Source organism: Antechinus flavipes, chromosome 1, assembly GCF_016432865.1.
Source record: "Antechinus flavipes isolate AdamAnt ecotype Samford, QLD, Australia chromosome 1, AdamAnt_v2, whole genome shotgun sequence".
NCBI lineage: Eukaryota > Metazoa > Chordata > Mammalia > Dasyuromorphia > Dasyuridae > Antechinus > Antechinus flavipes.
In genome coordinates this window covers 714,794,801-714,818,966 of record NC_067398.1, presented here as the reverse complement: position 1 = coordinate 714,818,966, position 24,166 = coordinate 714,794,801, and the positions used below count along the sequence as shown (strand labels likewise).

The 24,166-nt window shown below is 39.2% G+C and overlaps 1 protein-coding gene and 1 pseudogene across 5 annotated transcripts in view; one reads left to right on the top strand and one right to left on the bottom strand.

Moving 5' to 3' along the window:
- The window catches only part of MTMR3 (myotubularin related protein 3), a 169,667-nt gene that overhangs the window by 121,196 nt on the left and 24,305 nt on the right, over nt 1–24,166 (bottom strand). The window lies entirely within an intron of this gene.
- On the top strand, nt 3,927–3,987 carry LOC127546154 (uncharacterized; annotated as a pseudogene).

The following is a 24,166-nucleotide window of genomic DNA, read 5'->3' as shown; positions in this document are numbered from 1 at the left end:
AGGCAAACAATAAAACGATATACACTAATTAGCTAATTGGTACAGATAGTCATGAAAAGACCTTCCCAACAGGGTTACATTCTCCTTTTCCAGATTTATTATTCCTTCGAAAACTCCATTATTCAGTCAAACTGACTTTTTTACTTGTCCTCATGTACATCATTCCAGTTTTCATTCCTCATCCTTTATACAGAGCCAGGAATGCACTCTCTCTTATCTTATTGATACATCTTAGAATCCCTAGCTTCCTTCAAGATTTAGCTCAAGCATCACTTCCTACATACCGAGTTATCCCCAGATGCTAAAACCTACCCCTCTTCTCATAATAAGTTCATATTTATTCTGCATGTACCTATCTGTGTGTACTTTCTTTCCCCTGAGAGACTGCAAGGATGGGATAGGTCATTTTTTACTACATACCTTTTGTGCGTGAAACTTATTGTTCAGTCCTTTCCCAGAATATTTAGAGATAAGGAAACTGAGACAAACAGGGTGAAGTGACTTATCCAAGGTTACAGAGCTAGTAAGTATCTGAGTCCAAATTTGAACTCAGTTCTTCCTGACTCCAAGCCCGGTGCTCTATCTATTGCAACCATCTCTATGGGATATTTAACAAAAGTGTGCCGATTCAATGACTTGCAGAGTTTTTCAATCTCAGAAATGATTCAAGTACATTTAGATCTGCTACATTCTGATTTAAAATGTTTGAATTCAGAAAAATATAAGATAGCCCTACTAGAATGTTACTAAAAGTCTGGCAGGATAAACAAGACATATGCTTTGTACGTGTATTGAATGAAAACCAGGAGGCTGAGGTTGTAGACCTGACTGCCCCTAACTAACCATGTGATCAGAATAACAAGTCATTGACCTCTGGGAGCTTCCATTGGACTATCAACAGAATATCAATAAAATGAGGACACTGGTCAAGCTAAATCCCTTAGTCCCTTCCCATTTGATTTCAAGTTCCATATAATGTTTTTAACATGCTTCTGTAGAGTTATGTGTTAAACTATATAGGGCAGGCATTTGCGGCCCAAGAGAGTGATATAATAAAGTCAAGAAATGCAATCAAATCCCAAATGAGGCCCATTATATCTTGTTCCTGGTCCAAAAAAAAAAAGAAAAGGTGCTTTGCAGGAAATTTATGGAAACTAATCCTATACTATTCTAAATGCAGAGAAATACAAATGAGATTCCCTTCTCTAGAATATATTACCTGGATCAGGAATTCTAAAAGGCAATGAATGGGAAAGATGAAGACAGGTGGCATTATTTCACTTTCTGAAAATTTCCATTCAATCCCAATAAGACAAAATAATTCACTGAAAAGGTCCCATTTACTATGAAAATAGGTTCCTCTATATTAGGAATGAAGAAAAGCAGAGTAGACTACACAATGAGGTACACAAGGAATGGCCCGTACTTAAGACAGTGGGCCTCAGTGAGCTCTCTGGTACCACAAGCCACACTGAGCAGTTGGCATTATAAATCCAGTACATAAAATAAAACCAACGTAACTGCACAAGCATTCAGTCCCATGCTGAATATTTCTTACACTCAATAAAGGGCGCTACCATGGGCCCAACCTCTAAGAATTCAGCTCACTGTAGATCAGCAACAGGAGAATGAGATCTGGGGCCAGGAGTCCCAAGGGAAGAAAGCTCTCCCACCAGCACACTACCCAGCTCACCAACAAAAACTGCTCACTTTTTGTACAGGAAATGATCCCCATCAGGGAAAAAGTATACTTGCCCTGAATTTCTGGGCAGTAAGTTGGTGTTGTTATGGGTACCAGCACAATAGAAGCAAATACCAGGGTAAAGAAACACCAAGCTAACCGGAAGGGCCAATTCAGGCGAGGCATGAGCTCAGTAGAAACACAGACAGATTCATTGCCCTTTTCAAAATCAGTTGCAGATTAAAATTAATGCGACAATAAGAAGATATAAACAAGGGAAACCTCATACGACATTACCAGGTAGTTCTGAAGCTTCCTCTAAGTCAAAACAAATAATTATTCTAGTTAGAAGAACCAAGAGACAAGGAACCACAGACCCAGTTTGGAGATTAAAAGATGATCTGGGTTTCTCAGTCTTTTGGATGAACCTGGATTGGAGGGACGGGGTTAAAGATATTGCTCCCATCCCAAGGTTAAAATCTTGACTGACCTTGTCTAAACACAAAAGATGCTACGTCTTTTCTGCCCTTTCTCCCTGCCCTGCAGGGTAGCACTCATACGTGGCCAGCTGCTTCTCTGTGGCAGCATCTCCGCAGTGGCCACACCTGTCCCTGCCTGCTCTCAGGGCTATCTACAGCAGGTCGGTCTCTCTCCTCCCCAAAGGTGCCATCACTACTAAGAAGTCCGTGACTGTCTCTCCCAATCAAGAATCCTTCCGAGGGCTGCAGGCAGCTGTGTCTAATGGGAAAGGCATGAAGCTGGGCGTCAGGGTTCCTAGGCCACTCATTAGGTATGTGCCATAACCTGCCTGGCCTTCATTTCCTCACCTGTCAAAGATGGCTGATCCTCCCTTTCAAACCCATCTCACCAGAAGCTTTGAGGACCGGGTTTAACACTGACAGCTGCTATGCTCTCTGGCACAGAATCATGTATAACGCATCGGATATCACACAGTAGTCCAGAGACTGGTGCTGAAATTACCAATTTTTGCGTATGGAGTCTTCACACTTGCCCATCTCTGACCACTAGGTGGCACAGTGCACAGAGCCCTAGGGTTGTAGCAAGAAACTGGGGTTCAAATGCAGCTTCTGACATTTACTGTGCAACCCTGAGCAAATGACTTCATCTCTACCTGCCTGATTTCCCTCCACTGTAAAAATGGGGATAATAGCACTTCTCTCGCAAGGCTGTTATAGGAGAGGACAAAATGAACTACTACTGTGCTAATGTGGAGCCCTGTAATTCTTGTTCCTCTCTCCTTTCCTGGTGAAGAAAAACTGATTAACTATTTGGTTCCTGGATCATCTTTACACTTTGGCAACACCCCGGCCTAAATAGTTTATCAGTGTCTTTCCCCATCAGGATGGCAGGCAGAGCCTGGCCAGCTCAGCCCGGGCGGCAGCAGCTTCCAAGAAAAGGTACAACCCATGCTGAGCCTCAGCTTACTCACACACACACATAAATGGGGCTGACTCACATCTTTGCAGACCTTAAAGGGCTAGAGGACCATCAGTTTTTATTAAGAGATCATGTCTCTTTCTTTTTCTAGTAAAGGGATCTGGACAATTTGGACCAATGTTCATATAAAATGGGTTTAGAAAAGTCCATCAATCTGTGGTCCAAGGTGACTCTCCCATTAGAGTCTCTTAAGAGAACAAAGCAAAAGTAGGGAGAAGACATAAGGCACTTGCATGACATAGCAGTTAAGAATGGCCCCGGATTCAAAATCAGAAGACCTGAGTTTGAATCTCAACTCAAGACCTATTCCGCCAGTGCCCTCTCTGGGCTACGATTTTCTGACTAGTAAAATAAAGTGATTACATGAGACTAGATAAACTCAAAAGAGCAATTCCAACTCCTGTCCCCCAACTGGTTCCCCAAGTGCTTTTAAAAGTGAAATATACTATAATAATATTCTATACCTCTACAACTTGGCCGTCTTTAAGAGCAGCTATGGCCAAAAGCAGCCTGGAGCCAACTGGTAATGAACCCTCTGAATTTAAGGAGGCTGGTGTTTAGGCTCATATTCAAAACTGAGTAATCTTTTAAATCTATACATTAACTAGAAAAATCTGAATCTTCAGTTAAAATATCATATTTTCAAGAGTACTGATTTTTTATGGTGCATTGGTTTTTAATATGTTGACCTCCCCTCTCCCAAAAGGAGTTATATAAGTGAAAAATTTTCAGAGAAATGTTATACAAGCTTAGGCTTCTCAGAATAATATTTAAAATAATACCATTAATCGCTTCTCGGCCTTTTGGCTAAGATCAAGTGTAGTAAAATAATACCATTAAGACCCTCCAAGATTTCTTCTTGAACTATGACTTACAGATTCATAAACTGCTAAAAGTGGTAACTAGAAAAAGACCTATACTTGGAGCAAAATTAAATGGTTTCTAAAATTAAAGTCATAAATTAGAGACAAGCTATTTGACACTTTGCAAAACCCTTTGATTATAAACAATATCATGAAAAAACAGGGTCATTAAATATTAGTGACTACAAGTAAATCATCACTTTTCATTGTCTTGGTTTTTCTCTTTTAAAAAAAAAAGTCAATTGGGCTCATGGAATAAGTTAACTGCCAGATTTATTGATAAGGAAAGACTTTAAAACCAAACAAGATATAGAGAAACACAAGAAGTAAAATACACAATGTTGATCACATGAAATTAAAAAGAGTTTGCAGAAACAAAACCAATGTAGCCAAAATTAGAAAGGCAATAAGAAACTGGGGAAAAATTTATAGCAAGTTTCTCTGATACAGTATCATTTCTCAAAAAAGCAGGGAACTGAGTCAAATTTATAAAAATAAAAGCCATTCCTCAATCGATAAGTGGCTAAAGGACATAAATAGGCAGTTTTCAGAAGAAAACAAAACTATCTTGGGTTACATGAAAAAAGTACTCTAAATCACTAACTGTTGTTCAGTGATTTTTTTGTTGTATTTGATTCTCCATGACCATATTTGGGGTTTTCTTGACAAAGATAATGAAATAGTTGCCATTTCTTTTTCTAGCTCATTTTATAGATAAGGAAACTGAGTCAAAAGAGTTAAATGACTTGCCCAGGGTCACACAGCTAGTGAGACCAGTTGTCTTCTGGACTCCTGACCCAGCATTCTACCTACTGTGCCACCTAGCTGCCCCCACTAGTAATTAGAGAAATGCAAATTAAAACACTGAGTTAGGTACTGGACCTAGAGTCAAGAAGACCTGACCCCAGGTTTGACCTCAGGAACTCATTAGCTGTGTGATCCTGGACAAGTCATTTAACCTCAGTTTGCCTTAATTCACTAGAAAGACTCCAGTTGGTTTGCTAAAAAAAAAAAAACTCCATAGAGGGTAACAAAGAGTTGGACACAACTGAACGAATGAACAATAAATTAAAACTCTGAGGTGCCACCTCACATCTATCAGAATGCCTAATATGATAGAAAAGGAAAATGACAAATGCGCACATTTAGGGCTAAGGGTTAGGATGTGGAAAAATAGGGACATGAATGCCCAGTGGGTGAAGCCATGAACTGGTCCAAAGATTCTGGAGAGCAATTTGGGACTACATCCAAAGGATGATAAAAACTATGCTTACCCTTTGACCCAACAATACTATTGCTAAGCTTGTATCCCAAAGAAATCAAAGAAAAGGGAAAAGGACCTATTTGTACAAAAAAATATTTACAGCAGCTCTTTTCATGGTAGCAAAGAAATGGGAATTAAAAGCCATTTCTCAGTTGAGAAATGGCTGAACAAGTTGTGGTTGTATGACTGTGATGTGATACTATTGTGTCATAAGAAATGACAAGTATGTTGCTTTCAGAAAAACGTGGGAAGACTTACATGAACCAAACAGAACCAGGAAAACAGTGCAGGTAGTAACAGCAATACTGTACAATAATCAACCGTGAATGACTTTGCTATTTTCAGCAATACAATAATCCAAGACAATTTCAAAGGATTTATGATAAAAATGGTATCCACTCCCAGACTGGAGTCTGAAAGCAGATTTAAAAGTATACTTTTTAAAGTTCCTTTATTATTCTTGAGTTTTGTTGGGGGGGTGGGGGGTTAGGTCTGTGTTTCCTTTAGTAATACTACTAATATGGAAATCTTTTGTATGACTATACATGTATAATCTATTTCAAATTGCTTGCCTTTCAAAAGGAAAAGGAAAGAGAAAATTTGAAACCAAAATTTTTTTAAAGCTAAAATTTTTTGTTTACATGTAATTGAGGAAAAAATAAAAAATTGAGGAAAATAAATGAGTAAAGCCTCAACATAAATTAAGCATACTATGATAAAACATGTTATATTTTTTTTGGCTGACATATAGTATAAACTCCAAATGCTAATGCTAACACAGCACTATAAAACAAACAAACAGGAGGTAAGAAGTGTAGAAATTGATATGGGTAAATCAACAACTAGTACTTACACTGCACAGTGACTGGATATAATTTTAGAAGATGAAGTCCCATTAACAAGACTATGTCAGTATTTCCACTGAAGAATTTATAACAAATATCAAAACACAAACAGAACCAGAGTTTGAGTTATCCAAACTCCCTTCAGAACAAAATGCCACCTTTGGGGTTCAGAATTTTCAAACAAACAACCTTTCAAACTAACCATCTTTGGTCCGTTATGAAAACATGGCAAATTTTAAAACAGTCAGAAACACATAAATGACCAAGATATTAATATAGAAAAACCAATTAGTTAAAAATCTATTCTCATCTTTTATGGCAGAGGTATAGTTCATAAGACTGAAATTAAATACCTGGCACTTGCATTGTAAAAATTGGCATTACATGCTTTTCAATCAAAGGATGATGAATCTCATCTGTAATTTTCAAATTCGAAGCTTTTTTTTGAAGGATTAAAAAGAGAATTCACAAAAGAAGAAAATGGCAAAAATTAGGTTTGGTTTGTTGTTTTTTTCCCAAAATAAATAAAAGCCACTTAATGCCAAAGTGAATAAAAGGGAGTGGGGTAGGTGGAGGTTTATATTCCTTCAACTAAAATCAAAAGACCATCTGGGGAAGTTATAACCATTTCAATATATCAACAATATTTTAATGAGCATACCAACATGGGTGACACCTATATCTTCATCAAAGGTTCATTAACATTTTAGACAAGACCAATAGGTAAACTACTTTTGCTTAATTACATTTACATATAGGGAGGGGGATCATTAAGAAGGAAAAAAGTAGAGATTTTTGTAAAAACACAGATCAACAATGAAACTTTTTAGAGAGAGTACAGGAAGAAGTTCAGAAGGGGACACAGACAACAAGAGCAGTGTTGGTAAGACCAGGTTAAATTTAATATATGCTTAAAAAACAAGTTGTGTGTAAATAGAGATTCAGTTTCATAGACAAGCCTTGTTTTATATTCTTTGTCTAAGGAAATATTCATGTTTCTTGAGTTCATAAGAAAAGAATATTTGGGGGAAAAGCTTACTGTATCTAAAGTCTGCTTTTCAAATTAATCTAAAGTTCTTGAAATGACTATCCCAATTTAAATTACTATGTTATTAATAAAGATTTCACAGACAAGTTACCACTCTTATCATAAAGAACAAAAACTGTGTCCATTCCAAATTCTGCTACTCTAGCTATGTGACCCTGGAACAATCCCTTTATCTCTCTGTTCCTTGAATTTCTCATCTGGAAAATAAGAAGAATGAGGAGAAACAGACTAAATGACAAAGTCAGTAAACACAGCTTCATAAAGTAGAGGTGGGTCATATCAGACTAACCTCACTCTCATTTTTGACCGGACCCCACACTACTAAATGGGGAGAATACTGTGGAAATCATTTATTTAGATTTTAACAAATGGTTAAAGAATATGAACAAGCAGTTTTCATTAGAAAAAAATCAAAGCTATCTATAGTCCCATGAAAAAAATACTCTCATTACTGATTAGATATGCAAATTAAAACAACTCTTGAGCTACCACCTCACACTTATCAGATTGGCTAATATGACATAAAAGGAAAATAACTGCTGAAGGGGATATAAAAAAACTGGGACACAAATGTACTATTGGTAAAGCTGTGAAATGATCCAAGCATTTTGAAGAGGAATTTGGAACTAAGGCCGAAGGGCAATAAAAGTATGAACACTCTTTCACCCAGCAATACATCTACCACATATCCAAAGAGATTAAAAAGGGGAAGGGGGGGAGGGGAGAAGGATATTTATAATAGCTCTTTTTGTCATGGCAAAGAATTGGAAAATGAAAATGCTCAGCAACTGGATTATGGCTAAACAAGTTGTAGAATGTGATTTTGATGGATACCATTGTGCTATAAGAAATAACAAATGGGATACTCTCAAAAAAATCTGGAAAGATTTACATGAACTGATGTAAAATGAAACAGCAGAAAGAACCAGCAAAACACCGTACACAGTCACAGCAATATGTACAATGATCAACTGTGAATGACTTAGCTATTCTCAGCAATAAAACGATTCAAGATAATTCCAAAGAAATTACAATGAACTCCAGAGAAAGAACTAATAAAAGTCTAAATGTAAGATCAAAGTATTTTTTTTTAGTTAACTTTCTTTTTCTTGGGCTATTTTTTCTTTTGATCTGTATTTTCTTTCACAACATGGCTAACAGGGAAACACATTCTGCATGACTGAACATTTATAATCTATATCAAATTTCTTGTTTTCTCAAGGAAGGGACAAGAGAGGTGAGAATTTGGAACAAAACTTAAAAAAAATGAATGCTAAAGTTTTTCACATGTAACTGGAGAAAAATTAAAATATAAATTTAATTGCTTAGAATAGATTATTTTCTCTTTATGGCATAAATATATACCTATCAAAGAATACGTGTGTGCATACATACACATATACATACATACACACATAATAAATAAAAAAAAAAAAACTTTGTCTCTTGTGGGGTCTACAAAACTATTTTCCTGTCCTAAATGATTCATATTTGCTTCATTTATTTCATTTTTCATACATGGATGTCAGTTACTGATCAAAATCAGGGCGAGAACAAGATAAATCAGTCAAGGTACATATTTTCAACTAGTAATAGTTTTAGGATCTGTGGACAAAATAAAGACAGATTTCAGCCACCCACTTATTATGAACTTCTTAATAGCAAGCTGAGCACCTTGTGTTCCCAGGAACTAAAGCCTTAAATCTTACCCAGGAATTTCCTGATGAGCTTAATTTCACATATTAAAACTATAAGAAAAGATTTTCCTGTTCTATTATATATTGTTTAATTAGTAGAAATATGAGTCACTTAATTAGCAAACATAAATAGTATATGAGTTAAGAATTTTATAACTTAATAAAACAGAATAATTTATGAGTTCATCAGATCTGTTTAATTTTTTAAAAAGGAACTGCTGAAATATAAAAGTACTTCAACAACTTCCTTAGGCCTCAGTTTCCTACTCTGTAAGAAGAGAAATTAGACTGGACAGTTCCCTAAGGACCTTTTTAAGCTCTGAAATTCTCTGATTCTAATCAACTAAATAGCCCAAAACATCAGTATAGTTCTTTAGCAACCGAATAAAGTCATGTAGAAAGCACATCAGCCATTTGTACTGGGATGAAACCTAATGCAGAAATTCTTTTCTCCCAAGTGAAGAAAAGAACTGACAGGGGGGCTGCCCTATGTAAAGGAGAAAGGCAACACCAGAGTCCCACTCAGCCAGCCCCCTCAGAGCACAGCTCTCTCCAGCTTCCCAGTGTTAGAAACACTTGACTTCAAGTACAACCATGATGAAAGCTTCTCTCTCCTTAGTCTAACCATCTTCAGCTGTCAATATCGGCAACAAGCTTACGTTCTTTCCCCAAATTGTTATTACAAACTGCATGACAAGAAAGAACCTAACCTGAGATAGCAACAAAATGTGCCAAGTAGAAACCAGCCTAACTTCAGCCCTGGCACAAGACTGGACTTAACAGGCACATTTTTCTTTCTCTGAATAAAGCAGAGGCAGGTGAGCTTCAAGTGATTTCATTTGTGATGGCAATTCAATCACTGGGACACCTCCCAAGACAAACAAAGAGCTCCAGCTGCATACTCTTCTGTGGGGAGCTGAGAAAAAAGAACTGAGGCAAACACCATCTGTGCCACACAGTCCGGGCGCTTCCTATACTGAAGCTAACCCCAAACAATTCCTAAGTGTTCGGGAAGCAGCACTCTTCTGGATTCATGTCTGACAGATAAAACAGAAGGAGCTTCAGACTTGGAATCCAAGCACCAGAAAGTCCCCTTTCACGAAGGCCTACTGTAACCACTTTGCAACTTAACCAACAGTTTAATGAATTATGAGGGCCAAAAATTATCAGCTCCTTGTGGCCAACCCTCAAGTGATTACTCTCTCTCAATTTAACTATGAAGATCCTCAGGAGACAGAGACTTACATCTTCAGCGTCAAATCCAAAGCCTTTATACAATGTGATAAAAATGCCTTTCATAGTTCTCTGAATACAGAAGAAAATGTTGAAAATAGTCGACAGTGGAAAATGGCAAATTTAAACTAAGATGATCTCTATCACCCTGATACCATCAAAAATAAAGTAAGAATAAGAGTATTGATATCAGAAGCATTTTTTTTTTTTTTTTTTGGCTGAGGCAATTGGAGTTAAGTGATTTGCTCAGGGTCACACAGCTGGGAAGTGTTAAGTGTCTGAGACCAGATTTGAACTCAGGTCGTCCTGACTTCAGGGCTGGTGCTCTATCTACTGCACCACCTAGATGCCCCAGAAGCATTCTTAAAATAGGTCTCATCTTAGGTCATCAGCCAAATTTTCTGAAGAGACTAACGAACTAACTCTCCAAGTTAGATAGAATCTCAGAGGTCATGAAACCCTTTACATCCCCTAGTGGTCCAGCCTCTCTGCTTGACCCTGAATAATGGAGAGCTCACTTTTCAAGCCCCAGATCACTTTGATCAAACACTCAAGAACTATTCTAAGTACATCTGCCACAACAACAGCAACAAAAAAAAGTTTATAAAAATTAATCGGAAAAGGTCTTTGACATCATATCATTTCCAAATATTCACCACTCCTTAAGTGTACCCCCTTTCCCTTCTCTGGGTGTGTGTCTCCAAGCTTCTGCTGACTTCTCACTCCAGAACATCTCTAGAATCCCCTTCTCCCATGGGTGAAATTCTCCACTTTGGGGAGGGAGTCCAGGCCCAGGCTGACCTTCAACATTCACCCCTCTTCCAGTTCTGATTAGGACTTTCCAGACTGGGCACCAGGATGCTAAGTGGTCACCTTTTCTTCCTCGTTTTTCACCTCCCTTTTATGTGTTTTGAAGCTGGCTGACTGCTATTAAAAAAGCCTCTACTAAACCAAATTATTTTTCCATCATCAACAATTGATAAGCAAAATTGGATCCTTTATATTGTTTAGTTACTTGTGAGAAGATAAGGACATGGTCCACTAGAGTTGTAAAGGGGACTAGATTAAATGACTCAAAGATTTTTTATATATAAATAAGTGGGTATAAGATTGGTACTTATCAATATTCTCACAATCTCATTAACTCAGTATTAACAGCATCCAAGATTTTTTCCACACTTCGGAATCTCACCCTTCCTTCCTAAACTAACCTCAGTGCCTCAATGTTCTCAGCTCCAGACCAGGCCCATTCTGGCAAAAATAAAAGCTGTCCTGAAAAAGCTTATGGTCTGATGGGAGAGACAACATCCTACAACTATGTACAAACAAGATAGATCCTGAGAAATCAACAGAGAAAAAGAAAGCACAAGGCACTGAGAGAATCCAGGAAAAGCTGCTCATAAAAGCTAGGATGTCTGTTAAGGCTTGGAGGAAAACAGGAAGTCAGGACACAGAGAAGAGCAGGCACCAAAAGCACCAAAGAATCAGGAGATAGAGTACCTCGTATGTGGAACAGCAAGGAGGTCCAGGTCACAGAACTACAGAATATAGGATGGAAGTAAAGCTGGAAAAGCAGGAAGAGCCTCATTTATGATGAGTTTTAAAGAAGGAACAGAATTTAAGAATCTCTCAAAGAACCTAGCTGGGTCAATTAACTATGAATTTTTTCTAAGCTATAAGGTAAATAAGATAGATAATATGGACATTTTTATTTAAAAGATCATAAAAAATTTTGCATTAATTGATACATCTGGTCCTTCTAGTGCTAATAGTGACAACAAAATAGACATAAAGAGTTCCTTTATAGGCCTGCTATATAAGAATAAAATGAAAAGCCTTGAACACTGAAATGCTTTTAAAAAAAGTATTATTTTATTGCACGGCAGGACCTAAAGAGCAGTCACACTAATTAATGTCTTGACATCAACCATTCAAATGAAGTATCCCAGTCTTCTGTGATGTGGAATCGGCCTGTCCTGCTGAACGTTTAAAATCAGTGACTCGAACAAAGTCAGAAATAGCATTATCAAATGCTGGAATCAGAATTTTTTAAAACCTCCATAGAGTAGGACACTGAGTTCAATCTAGTTAGATAAATTTAATGGAGATGAAAATATCATATTCAAAAGAGCACTTTCACAAACACTAAGAGGAAGAGAGCTGGTCAGACAGTCTGTCTAGAAAACATAAAGGTGTCTGTCTTCATGCTTCCAAGCACAAAAGGAGTATGATGTGGCAGCCAAGAAAGGCATGTGACACGCACCAAGATGTGCCATGCCCAGGCCTTGCTGTCCAGATCAGCCCCATTTGGAGTACTCTGTTCAGTTTCTGGGCACCAGATTTTAGAGAAGACACTGATGGTCAGAAAGTACCTAGAGAGGAAAACAAGATAATGAAGGTCTCGTGGCCACACCATTGGAGATCAGTTAGCTTAGAGAGAAGGAAAGGCTTAGGAAGACAGAGAATAGCTATCTGCAGGAGTGGGAAGTACTTCATCAGAAGAGGGAATAAATATGTTCTGCCTCACAGCAGAAAGCAGAACTAAGAGGCCGACTGGAGATTACAGAGAAGCCAATTCAGGCTTGCTAGGAGTGAGTGCAGAGGCTTTGCTCCACTGGAGCTCTTCCAGCACAAGTTGGCAAAAGGCCTAACAAGACTGGACAGCTGACCTTTGAGCTCCCTATGAATCTGGTGATTCTGGGTAAATTTTACTAAGTAAATTAGTGTCACATAAATAATAATGACAGAGGTTAGTTACCTCCTTAAGGTTCTGAGATATGCTTCTGTACATTATTTCCATGCAACTGATCTCGAGGACCCTGAGGAAGAATGGAACCAGGGTATAGTGGCTGCCCAAAGTCTTTCCAGGGGCAACCTATAAGATTTCTGACAACACTTTGAATATGAGTCACCAGGTTAGAACTATTGATTATTTCAAATGCTTGTGGGTAAAATCAGTAAGAAAACTAAACTAGGTTGTCCCACATTTTGAATCATAAACAAAGAGTGGGTCTGCAGGGAAAAAATATATCTAGGCCAGCCAGTTTTATCAAAAGAAAAATATTATCTCCTAATATCAATAATAAAATCTCCTCAGTATAAAGACTTTATTCCTTATCCAAATGAATGCTTCCAAAAGTTAATGAATGCAGGCAGATTGCAACAAGGGCTTAATTCCAAAGTCTTTAATATACAAATAACTACAACTGAATTCTACATGCAATGGATTAATCACAGAATAATCCATAAGCATATAATAACATTACATATCTTAACACAAATTTCCAACTACTGCAATGTACTAACTATGCCTGAGAGAATAGTAACCATATTAAATTAAATCTTCAGACTCAGAATTATTACTGTCCACCAAATGAGAATAAATTAAGTCAGAAATATTGTTTATAATATTTTGGGGAAAGATAATCATTACTTTACTCAGGCACACTCCATGTGTTAATATGTATTAATCTAATTAGGCCTTGAAGGTTTCAGCTGAGCCTTGATGCCACTGTGAAAGAGCCTCCCAATTCAAAAACAGATCTTATTTGGAAGCCCATGTGGCTTAATCTGTGCTAAGAGTAGCTTCAAAACCAAGGACACATTCAGCCCACAAAGCACGACCTCTTCAGTGAATAAGGGGAGAATGTGCTTCTTTGAACCTGCCTAAAGAGGTGTGCTCTAAGGAGTGGAGAAACTGCTCCGCTGAGAGTCAGAAGTCCGGCCCCAGAATTCTGGTTTTGTGCCCACCACCTCGGGGACCCTGAGCAAGGCTTCTCTGTGTAAAGTGAGGACCCTGGCCTGGAGCCTCCTGGGACTTTCTCAGCTCTGACCTTTCTCAGCTGACCTTGGATGCAATACAAATGTGATGAACTCCCTTCCCTGACACAACGTTCCCTCAGTGCCTCTACTGTACAAACACTAAACTGTTATTTAACCCCTAACAGGTCCTGAGCTCGACAGAACCTTCATGCATCCCACAGAGCCAGACTGAGAGCAGAGAAAGCAAGCCTCTTCTCCCCACCCCTCTCTTCTCCCCCTTCCCCACTTCTTCGGAGAAACCTGAGGTCTTCTTTCTTTCAAACTCATTCACCCATCTCCTTTAACCAGTCAGTATTTGTACTCTGTGTGAGTAAGTGTGCTAGACACTAGAAGCAAAGTCCCTGCTTTCACGGAGTTCACTCTCTAATGGGGAGATAACAAACAAATGCATCTACAAACAAGCTACAGAGAGAATAGATGGGAAATAACTGAAAGAGGAAAGCACTAGAATTAAGAGGGATATGGAAAAGCTTCCAAGAGAAGATGGGATTTGGCTTGGGCAGGAATCAGAAGTGAGAGCATTCCCAACCTGGCAACAGCCAGAGAAAATATCCAGAGCTGAGAAACAGAATGGAAGCCAGAGTCCCTGAATCCAAGAGTACAGGTCAAGGAGTAAGGGAAAAGAAAGGTAGAAAGGATCTAGGTTAGGAAAGGCTTTGATCTGGGGATCTGACCCTGGAGGAAACAGGGAGCCAGTAGAGCTCATTGAGCAAAGGGTGATATGATCAGATAAGCACTTTGGGGGAGAGAGTCAAGGTGGGCAGATTCTCCCAAGTGGCCCAGGCAGGAGGGGATGAGAGCCTGCAGCAGCAAGGCGGAGGAGGGAAGACAGGCTCAGGAGATGGTACAAAGGCCAGGGAAACAGACTGGATTGGGGGGGACGGAGGGAAGGAAGAAGAGATTGTGTTGGGAGTGACAGCTAGGCTTCGGGGGGTGAGAGGATGGGATGGGGTCTCACTGAATGTGGAGGTCATGAAAGTATGACTCCTTATCAGCAAGTGTTTGGATTGTATGCCTATTTTATATACTTACAGACCTGGGATCTCATAAAAACTTCTCAGTTAAAAAGGGGTCACAAGCGGGTAAAGTATAAGAAAAAGAGGAGAGGCCCGGAGGTCAGGGGAAAGACTACGAGCTCATGCTTGGACATGCTGAGTTTAAGATGTCTGCTCAGTCAGAGACATCAAAACGGCCGGTGCAAGAGAGGAAGCTGCAGAGAGACTGGGGCAGGGCAGGCCATCTGATAACTGTCAGCCCAGCGCTGGTCATTCACTCCATAAGATCGCCCAAGACAGAGCCTCAGGGACCCCTGAAGAGAGAGGGCAAGGAGGAGGAAATGACAAAGAAGAAGCCACCAGAGAGGAAGGAGAAGGGAGAAGGGAGTCAGAAAACCCAGAGAGAAGAGAGTGTTGATATCAATAAGAAAGGGCCTGCAAAGAGATCACGGAGAATAAAGTCTGGAAAAGGTCACTCAATTGGCCTTCAATTTCCTCAGTCTCCTTAACTTCTTTTCAGCCCCGGTCACCTTCCTGATGCTTTCTTATCTGGGGTCATAAGACACAAAAATATTTATAGCGGCATTTTTTGTTAGAGAAGAAAAATGACCACAAAAGCGGTAGCTATCAATGAGAATGGCTGAACAAATTATCGTATAGGGATGTAAGGCGACTAGTCTTATTGCACCTTAGTACAGACTTTCTGCAGCAGACTCCTTACTGGTCTCCCTGCCTCCATACAGGCAGCAGCCAATTCCCTAGTCAATCAACTCTAGTGGTTCCCTACTGTTTTAGAATCAAATACAAAACTTCACAACATGGGCCCAGCCTAACTTTCCAGCCTACCCAGTCCAGCCAAATTGCCCACCCCTCTCAGGCTCACGCTCCCCTCCATCTTTCCTCTCCCAGGATTTACCCTGGTCATCCCTTAGGTTTGGATGTATTAATCTTAATTTGTTACCTTTGCCTCAAAGCCCTCACTTCCTTCAAAATCAGCTCAGGCACCATCTTCTGCAGAAAGCCTCTCATGGTTCTTTCTGTCCTCCCTACTTTGTATTAATGACATACATAGTTACATACACTGGTAGCGGGCAGCTCCCCCAATAGAACGTAAGCTCCTTGATAGGACATTAGCAAAGTTATACAGATATGCTCTATGTCTACAAGTTTGGAAATGCTTGGGGTTCCATGAACAGAGGCAGAAATGGAAGATGGAGTAATAGATGACATTTGAATGGGTAAAAGCCACCTCTGAGAGATACTGTTCCCAGGTATTCCAGCTGTCAGGGCCTTCCCCTAGAATATGGCCTCTCCTCTGCTCTGCATAATCTTCTCCCTATCGATATAGTTACATGTTGTCTCCCCATCAGATGAGCTCCTTGAGAACAGAGACTGCTATTACCTAATCACAATGACCCACACAAAGTGAGCAGTGAGTAAATAAATGCTTGTGTCCCACCCCTACTCCCATCCTAGAGCAAGAATTATGGAATTGCTGGTCTTGGTGCTCACCAACACTCATTCACTACATGGCACCCGATTTCCTCAATTCTTACCTGACTGGTCAATCCTGATTGACTGATTTCTCCTCATCACACAATATAATCAGCCAAGATCTGACCTTGATCTTGTCTCCCTGGCCAAGGGGCTTTCAGCCTCCAGGCCTCTCTCCTTTCAAAGAGCTGCCAAACAGAGTTCCATAACACAAAGCAGAGGAGGTCATTATGGTGCTCAACTAGCTTCTGGGTTCTGCTCTTTGTCCTGTTTTTAAAGCCCTTTCTGATCATCAAAGGCCCTCCTTGTCAGACTTAATGCCCACTCTCTCCTTGCATTCACCAATTGAGCCAAGCTAGCCTTCTTGCTGTTTTCTCACATCCTCTCTCATGTAAACAACAAGTTCAACACCAAATGTAGAAGGAGTACCCCGATGTGACAGAACAACATGGCTTTTCTGGTAAATTATTTCTTCAAAATTTTTAAAAATGAAATATGTATCTTTAGGAAGGCTAGATAAGGAAATGCATAAAGGCAGGGGAAAAGATTAAATGCTAAATTCTAGACCATGATTGAAAAAAAATGTCATTAGCTATAGTCAATCAATTAAATAATCAATTAAAATAAAAACAGTTGAGCAGATAATTTACATTTGCTCAACCATAACCACCTAATTTCAGTTTCTTCCTAAACAATTAAATTAACTCTACACCTGGCTAACTGAAATATGTAGTTAAAGAATGCCCCAGAAAACGCTATCTCTGCTGTGGGATCTCCCTGGAGCCCTGGCCTCAGGGCCGATGCTTTGGAGACTGCTTGACTGCCTGACAGATAAGGGCCCTCCAGAAAATCCTTGGGGTCCTTTAATAACTAAGTCCCATCTGATGAAACTCCAGAAAACCTTCTTTTATTCTTCATACGTCAATTCAAAAATGTTCCAACAAAGAGAGACAACTTGTGTAGTAGGAAGAGTGCTCGCCTGGGCATCAGGCAGGGTCTCAAGACCTAGCCCAAGTGAGCGATTTTGGCCAAATCACTTCTGTGGCAGCTTCCCCTATCCAGCCTTTAACTAATGAAGCTCATCTCACGAGTAAGATGAGAAGGTGTTGCGGCCATTTCTCGGAATCCATACCCTTGCAAGAAGGGAATAGATCAGCTGACCTCCCCTCCAAGGCCTTCCCCTGTCCAAGTCCAAGATCTTAGAAAGTTGTAGGAAGCCATACACAGAAAGAGCAGGGTATATCAGGGAAAGCTAGATATAACACGAAGTTCTCAAATATTTGTTATTCTAGGCTAGGTGGATGGCTAAGTTTATTTTAGGAAGAGAAAAATTTTAGTCATTCATTTTAGTGCTGATTAGATACTATAATCTTATTTTTTCCTAAAACACCACCAGCTAGAAGGCGCAGTGGTTAGTGAAATCTGGAGGATCTGAATTCAAAAATACCACCTTGACACCTGACATTTGCTATGTAACTCAAATCACTTACCATGGTCTCACACCAAAACAATCCACCACCACCATGCCTCCCCAAAAAAACAATCCCAGAGGATTGATTCTGAAGCAAAGTTTTAATGATCACTGTTACCCCAAAACAATCCCAAAAGATTCATTCTGAAGCAGTTTCAATGAACACTGTTGCCCATTTTCATTCTTACCTAACATGTCAAACATCCAAACAAGAGTCAAATACTAAAATGAGAACATTCTGCAACATGATGCCAGAAACTTATTAGAAAGCAAGACAAGAATTCTAAGTTGTTGTAAAGAAGACAGTAGTATTCCACCCTAGCTGAAGAAAATGCCCCCAGAAGCTTAAAAAGCCTGAGTTCCCCCTTTAAAAATGTCCTGGACAGGAAATGAGCAGCTCTACTCAAAGGACAAAGTCAAAGTACTTATCTCCCCTTCTCCCCCCCCCCCCCAAAAGAGGCAATTAGAAGGCTTTTACCCAGGTTATAAAAACTTGGACATAAACTAACAAAGATTCATCCTGCATGCAAAGTTAGCATGAACTTGAAATCAAAATCACTAAATTATTCTTTAGTGAACTGTATGCTAGGACAGAAAGGTCAGGTGTCATGGCAAAAAAACAGCTAGAAACTAAGAACAGAAGATAAGGTAAAGGGCTTGGAGAGAAGACTGGAAGCCATCTCTAATTTGACTTCAAGCTATTTTCCCTATGTTGCCTCCCTCCCTTCCTTCATGAAGACTACATTCCCTCCTTGAATAATCATCATCCTTGACTCTCTATCTCCTCTCCCATGAACTAATAAATGTTTTCATATATAAACCTTAGAATAACAAGTTCAATCAATGAAAAGGCATGGCCAGATGTTGGCCTTTAAGGATATTCAGGTATACATCCCAAACTTTGGGGGCTGCCCTACCTGCCCTGAAGGCCCAAGAGCCCAGCCACCTTGTGAAGCAGAAGGCCACTGTCAGCAGCTGCTAGTAGGTGGATTCTGTTCAGTCACTAGTTAAAATCTACAAAAAAATACTACATGTAAATTCACTATTATTGTCTCTTCCATAACGTATACACAAATTTTTTAGAATATCTACAGTGAAGATATTTCTGTATAGGGAAGAAGAGAAGTTATAGTCAATAACATTTATTATAAGGAACATAAATAATACTTGCTAGCATTTCTACAGCATTTAAAGGTTGGCAAAAAGCCCATCATGTATCCTCACAACAGGGAGGTAGATCTGTGCTCTCTTTATCCCTGACTTATAAATGAAGAAAATGAGGCAGGAGGAGAAGTGCCTTCTTCATAGTTGCATTGAGGTCTTCCCGACTCCAGGCCCAGTGCTCTATGCACCACTGCACCACCTAGCTGCCTTTAAATATTAGGATATTCAGGCTTGACTCTAAGATCAACCTAAAAATTAATTATTCAGGTTCCCAAAACACAAAAATCAAACTGTCCCTAAGTGGTTAAGTTCGAAGAAGTAAAGTAAAATACTTTCCTCCAAAGTGACACAAACTCATTTAGATTCACAACTGTTTCCAAAGGATCAAAATCATCATTGGCTAAAATATTCCTATATTACAAACAGGATGAACCAGGTTGAATGAAGGTATGAAGGAATAAGGCAGGGATTCTAAACCAGGATCTTGGAACTTTTCAAAAAAGTTGTTATAATTGTTTCTCTTTTTTTCCTATAAATTTTAAAATGCTATTTTTGGAAGGGGTCCAACCAACTTCACCAGAATGCCAGAGGCCTTGACAATAAAGGCTAAAAAACCCCAATCAGAAAAGGAGGGGTTTCTAAAGTAGAAAGAATTTTTAATTTCTTAGGATATCTAAGCTTCAAAATTATATTTTGTTTCAGTGCTAAATATTTAGAAAACAATTAATGTTACAAATTGAGAACTCTGTCAAGTACAAATTCTTTGCTGATCTATCACTCACGCTCAGCTGACGTATTCTGCCACCAACTACAATTTGTATCTTTCTTGTACTTCCAGTCCCATGCAAACTGTTTTGTTCTTCATGAATGCACTAGACTGAGATGTACTCTTCAAACTCAATTCAAATAAAGGCCTACTTTTATCAAATCCAGGCATCTCTGAGATGCAAAAAAGGCCCACTTTTCGCTACACACTACACTCTAATGACCCTTAGCAAGCTGTAAGGAAACAGGCCAGGCATTTTTTAGAAACTCCTAGCACCACTGGAAGCACTCAATAAATAAAAGTTACAGTATATGGTAAAACATGTTTTTAATAATAATTTTTGACTGTTTCTCCAAATCAATGGGTTTGAAAAGTTAAGATTTACAGATTCAAACAACTTATTAAAAATCAAAGAAAATCTCCTATCTGTATACAATTCTATATAAGGCACTCAATTCAACAACACACTTGCTTGGAGATCCCCACAACAGGAGATCGGACCTAGTTCCACTGTTTACTCCAGCCATGTGGCTTGGGCAAGTGTTGTCCCCTACCTCAGCCTCCTTTTCTCCCTTTTGTTAAAGCTGTGATGATACCCATAGGCCGCCTATCCCCCAGGCCTCTTAGGAGTGAAAGGCTAGCTACTAAGCTGCCCAGTACTGTGTAAAGATGTTTTAATGGCTACTACTGATATGAAAAGGGCCAGCAGGAATAACAAGCACTCAGGCAGCCTACTTTAAAGGGGTGAAAATCAAAGCCAAATGCACCCTGGAACATGGCAACGGCTCAATAAGAAAACAAAAAAAAATTTTTTTTGAAGTGCAGACCCTTAACCTTCAGAACTGTGTAACCTCCAGCTGGGTAACAATGCTCTGACTAAAGGGAAAACTAAGTTTCAAATAAAAAAAACACTTCATTATTACAGCAATACAAAATATTACTTCAATAAGAAAAGCATTCTGAACTTTACAGAGATGAACACTAGAGAAAACACATTATTAAGTGAGGCTGTTTCAATAATCACTCTGCAGACTCCTAAATATTACAATGAAATGATAGTGAATAAGCAAATGGGTGAAAAGCAATTTCCCCATCCCTCTCATCTTATCCCTCCACTCCATCCCCAAGAAATCTAGAGTTTTTAACCCACACCTGACAGCAGCTCCGGGTCCCACTTCCATGCCTAATTTGCTCTGTGTGGTGGCACAGTCCCAAGCAGAACTCAAAGGCAGGATTCACCTGGGTCATTTCCCTCTTTGTCTCCTGGATAACCTTAAACAAAAATCCGAAGGCCCAATGAGGAGAGTCAGGTTGTCTATTTCCATGCCAGGACATCTGTTTGAAAATGTTCTGTGAGCCTGATACCTGAAAGCCGACCTGTACAAACTCAAAGGTCCCTAAGCAGGTTCACAAGCAGACCTCCACTTTGCTCTCATCCACCTGAAGCCATCAGCAACAACTGCCGCTTGACATTACTGTGGCTGGGCAAGCCCACCTTCCTGAGACGTGCAATACTTGGAGGCCACAGGCCTGTTCTCTCGAGCTGAAAGGATCACTCTGTGCTTCTCAGATGGCTCTGGTTCCTCCTAGTCTGTTCAAGTATGAAACAGTAGCTACACTGTCTGACACAAACACGATCCGTCTGCTCACTACTGAGCTAAGTGTATTCCCTTCGTACTTGAAAACTGATACTGTATTAGGTTAACCCTTAATCACACAACTACCCTTCTCCAGGAGAAGACGAAGGCTTAGAACGAGATGGCAACAAGAAAGAATGTCACTACCTCACTGGACCCTGAGCTTCTTTTGCCCCTGCATATAGGACCCTTGGGTTAGGCAGAAATATCTCCGATGTCCTTCCCCATACTAGAGGCCTACCTAAGGCACCATTATTCCCAAGAGATGCAGGCAAGATCTCATTCTTGATTTCTTGGCTGCCTTTCACTGATGTAATCATAGCATGAAGCTTTGAAATCTGATCCTGGGATAGGCCATTCCCTTCCAAGTGTCTATCACTACTCCCTGGTGAGTCAGCTTCTGGCCTGCTTCCAGTTTTCTTTTTGTGAAGTTTATCAAAAAAAAAAAAAAAATCATGCTTTTAAGAGTTGAAATAGTGACCAAAACTCTCCATTTCAGAATGCTGTCTCTTATGATCAAGGCCAGGACATCCATACATGGTTAGCATACTAAAATAAGTGAGATGAATAATACAGTGCGATTTGCCTAGCACTCGACTAACCAACAAACTATTTTTCTGTGTGTTTCTCAGGAAGCTTCTATGGAGTCTACTAATCACTATGTTTGGGCAGACTTTATGTGCACAAGACAGTTCAAAGGTTCTGGATGTTTTTGTCATTTTGATGAGTGTTAAAGAATGGGTGGATCAGCTAAAGGGTGATAAACCCTACAGGGGATAATTAATTATCCATATGACTTGTCAGTAAGCACCCTTCAAAGATACCAACTCTTTCCTAAGAACGGACAATAAAGCAATGGCCACCTTTGGACCCAACATTTCCAACACATCAGTTTTTTCATGTTCACTTATGTAAGATTTCTGATGGCTTCATCAAAATCAGCTGACATACCAATTACTACAAGAGCTAGAACAATTAAGAATCTCACTATAATTGAAAATATTCGATAAGGTAGCCAAAATAAAAAACCTATAAAGTTGTTTTAATACTTAAAAATATAAAAATTTGCCTGTGGTCATAAAAACCTAAGTCTGAAAACTGGAGATCCCAGTTCTAAGGAGCATAGAAAATTTATTTCAGAAAGATTATTGAAGAATGACTACTAAGCAAAAAGTAGAATATGTTCACAGAGTAAAGAAAAATCAGTTCAATCTAAATGAAACATGGTTAAAGGTACATTTAATTATTAATAATAACTCACATTTAGAAAATCCTTAGAATTATCAAGTGATTTATATTCATGCTCTCATATAATCCTTCACAACAAGCCAGTAAAGTATTGGGTTTTTTTAAGCTTTTTATTTTCAAAACATATGCATCGTTAGTTTTCATCATTCACCCTTGCAAAACTTTGTGTTCCAAATTTTTTCTCCCTCTCTTAGATAGCAATCGATCCAACATATGTTAAACATGTGCAATTCTTCCTCACATACTTCCACAATTACCATGCTGCACAAGAAAAATCAGATCAAAAAGAGAAAAAAAATGAGAAAACAAAAAGCAAAGAAACAAGAAAAAAAGTTGTGATTCACACTCAGTACCCATAGTCCTTTCTCTGGATGCAGATGGCTCTCTCCATCACATGACTATTGGAATTGGCCTGAATCACTTCATTGTTGAAAAGAGCCATGTCCACAAAAACTGATCATCACATAATCTTCTTGCATGAACAATGTATATCTTGGTTCTACTCACTTTACTTAGCCTTAGTTCATGTGTCTCCAGGCCTCTCTGAAATCAGCCTGCTAGTCATTTCTTATAGAACAATAATATTCCATACACTCACATGCCATAACTTATTCTGCTATTCCCCAACTGATGGGCATCCACTCAGTTTCCAGTTCCTTGTCATCACAAAAAGGGCTAATCTAGGGGAGGGAATGGAAGGAAGGAGGGGAAAAGTTGGAAAAGAAGTTTTTGCAAGGGTCAATGCTGAAAAATTACCCATGCATATGTTTTGTCAATAAAAAAGCATAATAAAAAAATATTTTTTTTTTAAAAAAGGGTTACTACAAAGATTTACGCATGCATGGGTCCTTTCCCCTTTTTTCTTATCTCTTTGGGATACAGATCAGTAGACACTGCTGGATCAAAGAGTATGCACAGTTTGATAGCCAATTGCTCTTCAAAATGGTTGGATCATTTACAACACTACCAACAATATATTGTCCCAATGTTCCCACATCCCTTCCAACATTTATCATTAAGCTTTCCTGTCATCTTAGGCAATCAGAGAAGTGTGTTAATGGTACCTTGGATTTGCATTTCTCTGATCAACAGTGATTTAGAGCATTTTTTCATATGACTAGAAATGGTTTTAATTTCTTCATCTGAAAACTGTCTGTTCATATCCTTTGACTATTTATCACTTGGAGAATGCAAGCCAGTAAGATTCTGATAAGCAAGATATCACCAAACCCATTTCATAGTTGAGGAGTCAATGTCTCAGAGTAGCTAGCTGCTACTCTGCCAAACAAATAAGGGGCCCCGGTAAAATGCCAACCCACTATGGCCTTATCACCTACATCATGCCTTTCTCCCTCCTTCATTGGACAAGCTCTGGCTCTACATCACCAAATTATAAGAGGAAGAGCCTAGAACCTTGTGCCAACTCTCTCTGGTGGTCAGAATTATCACTCTACACTGTCCATAAAGAAGTGAGCCACTC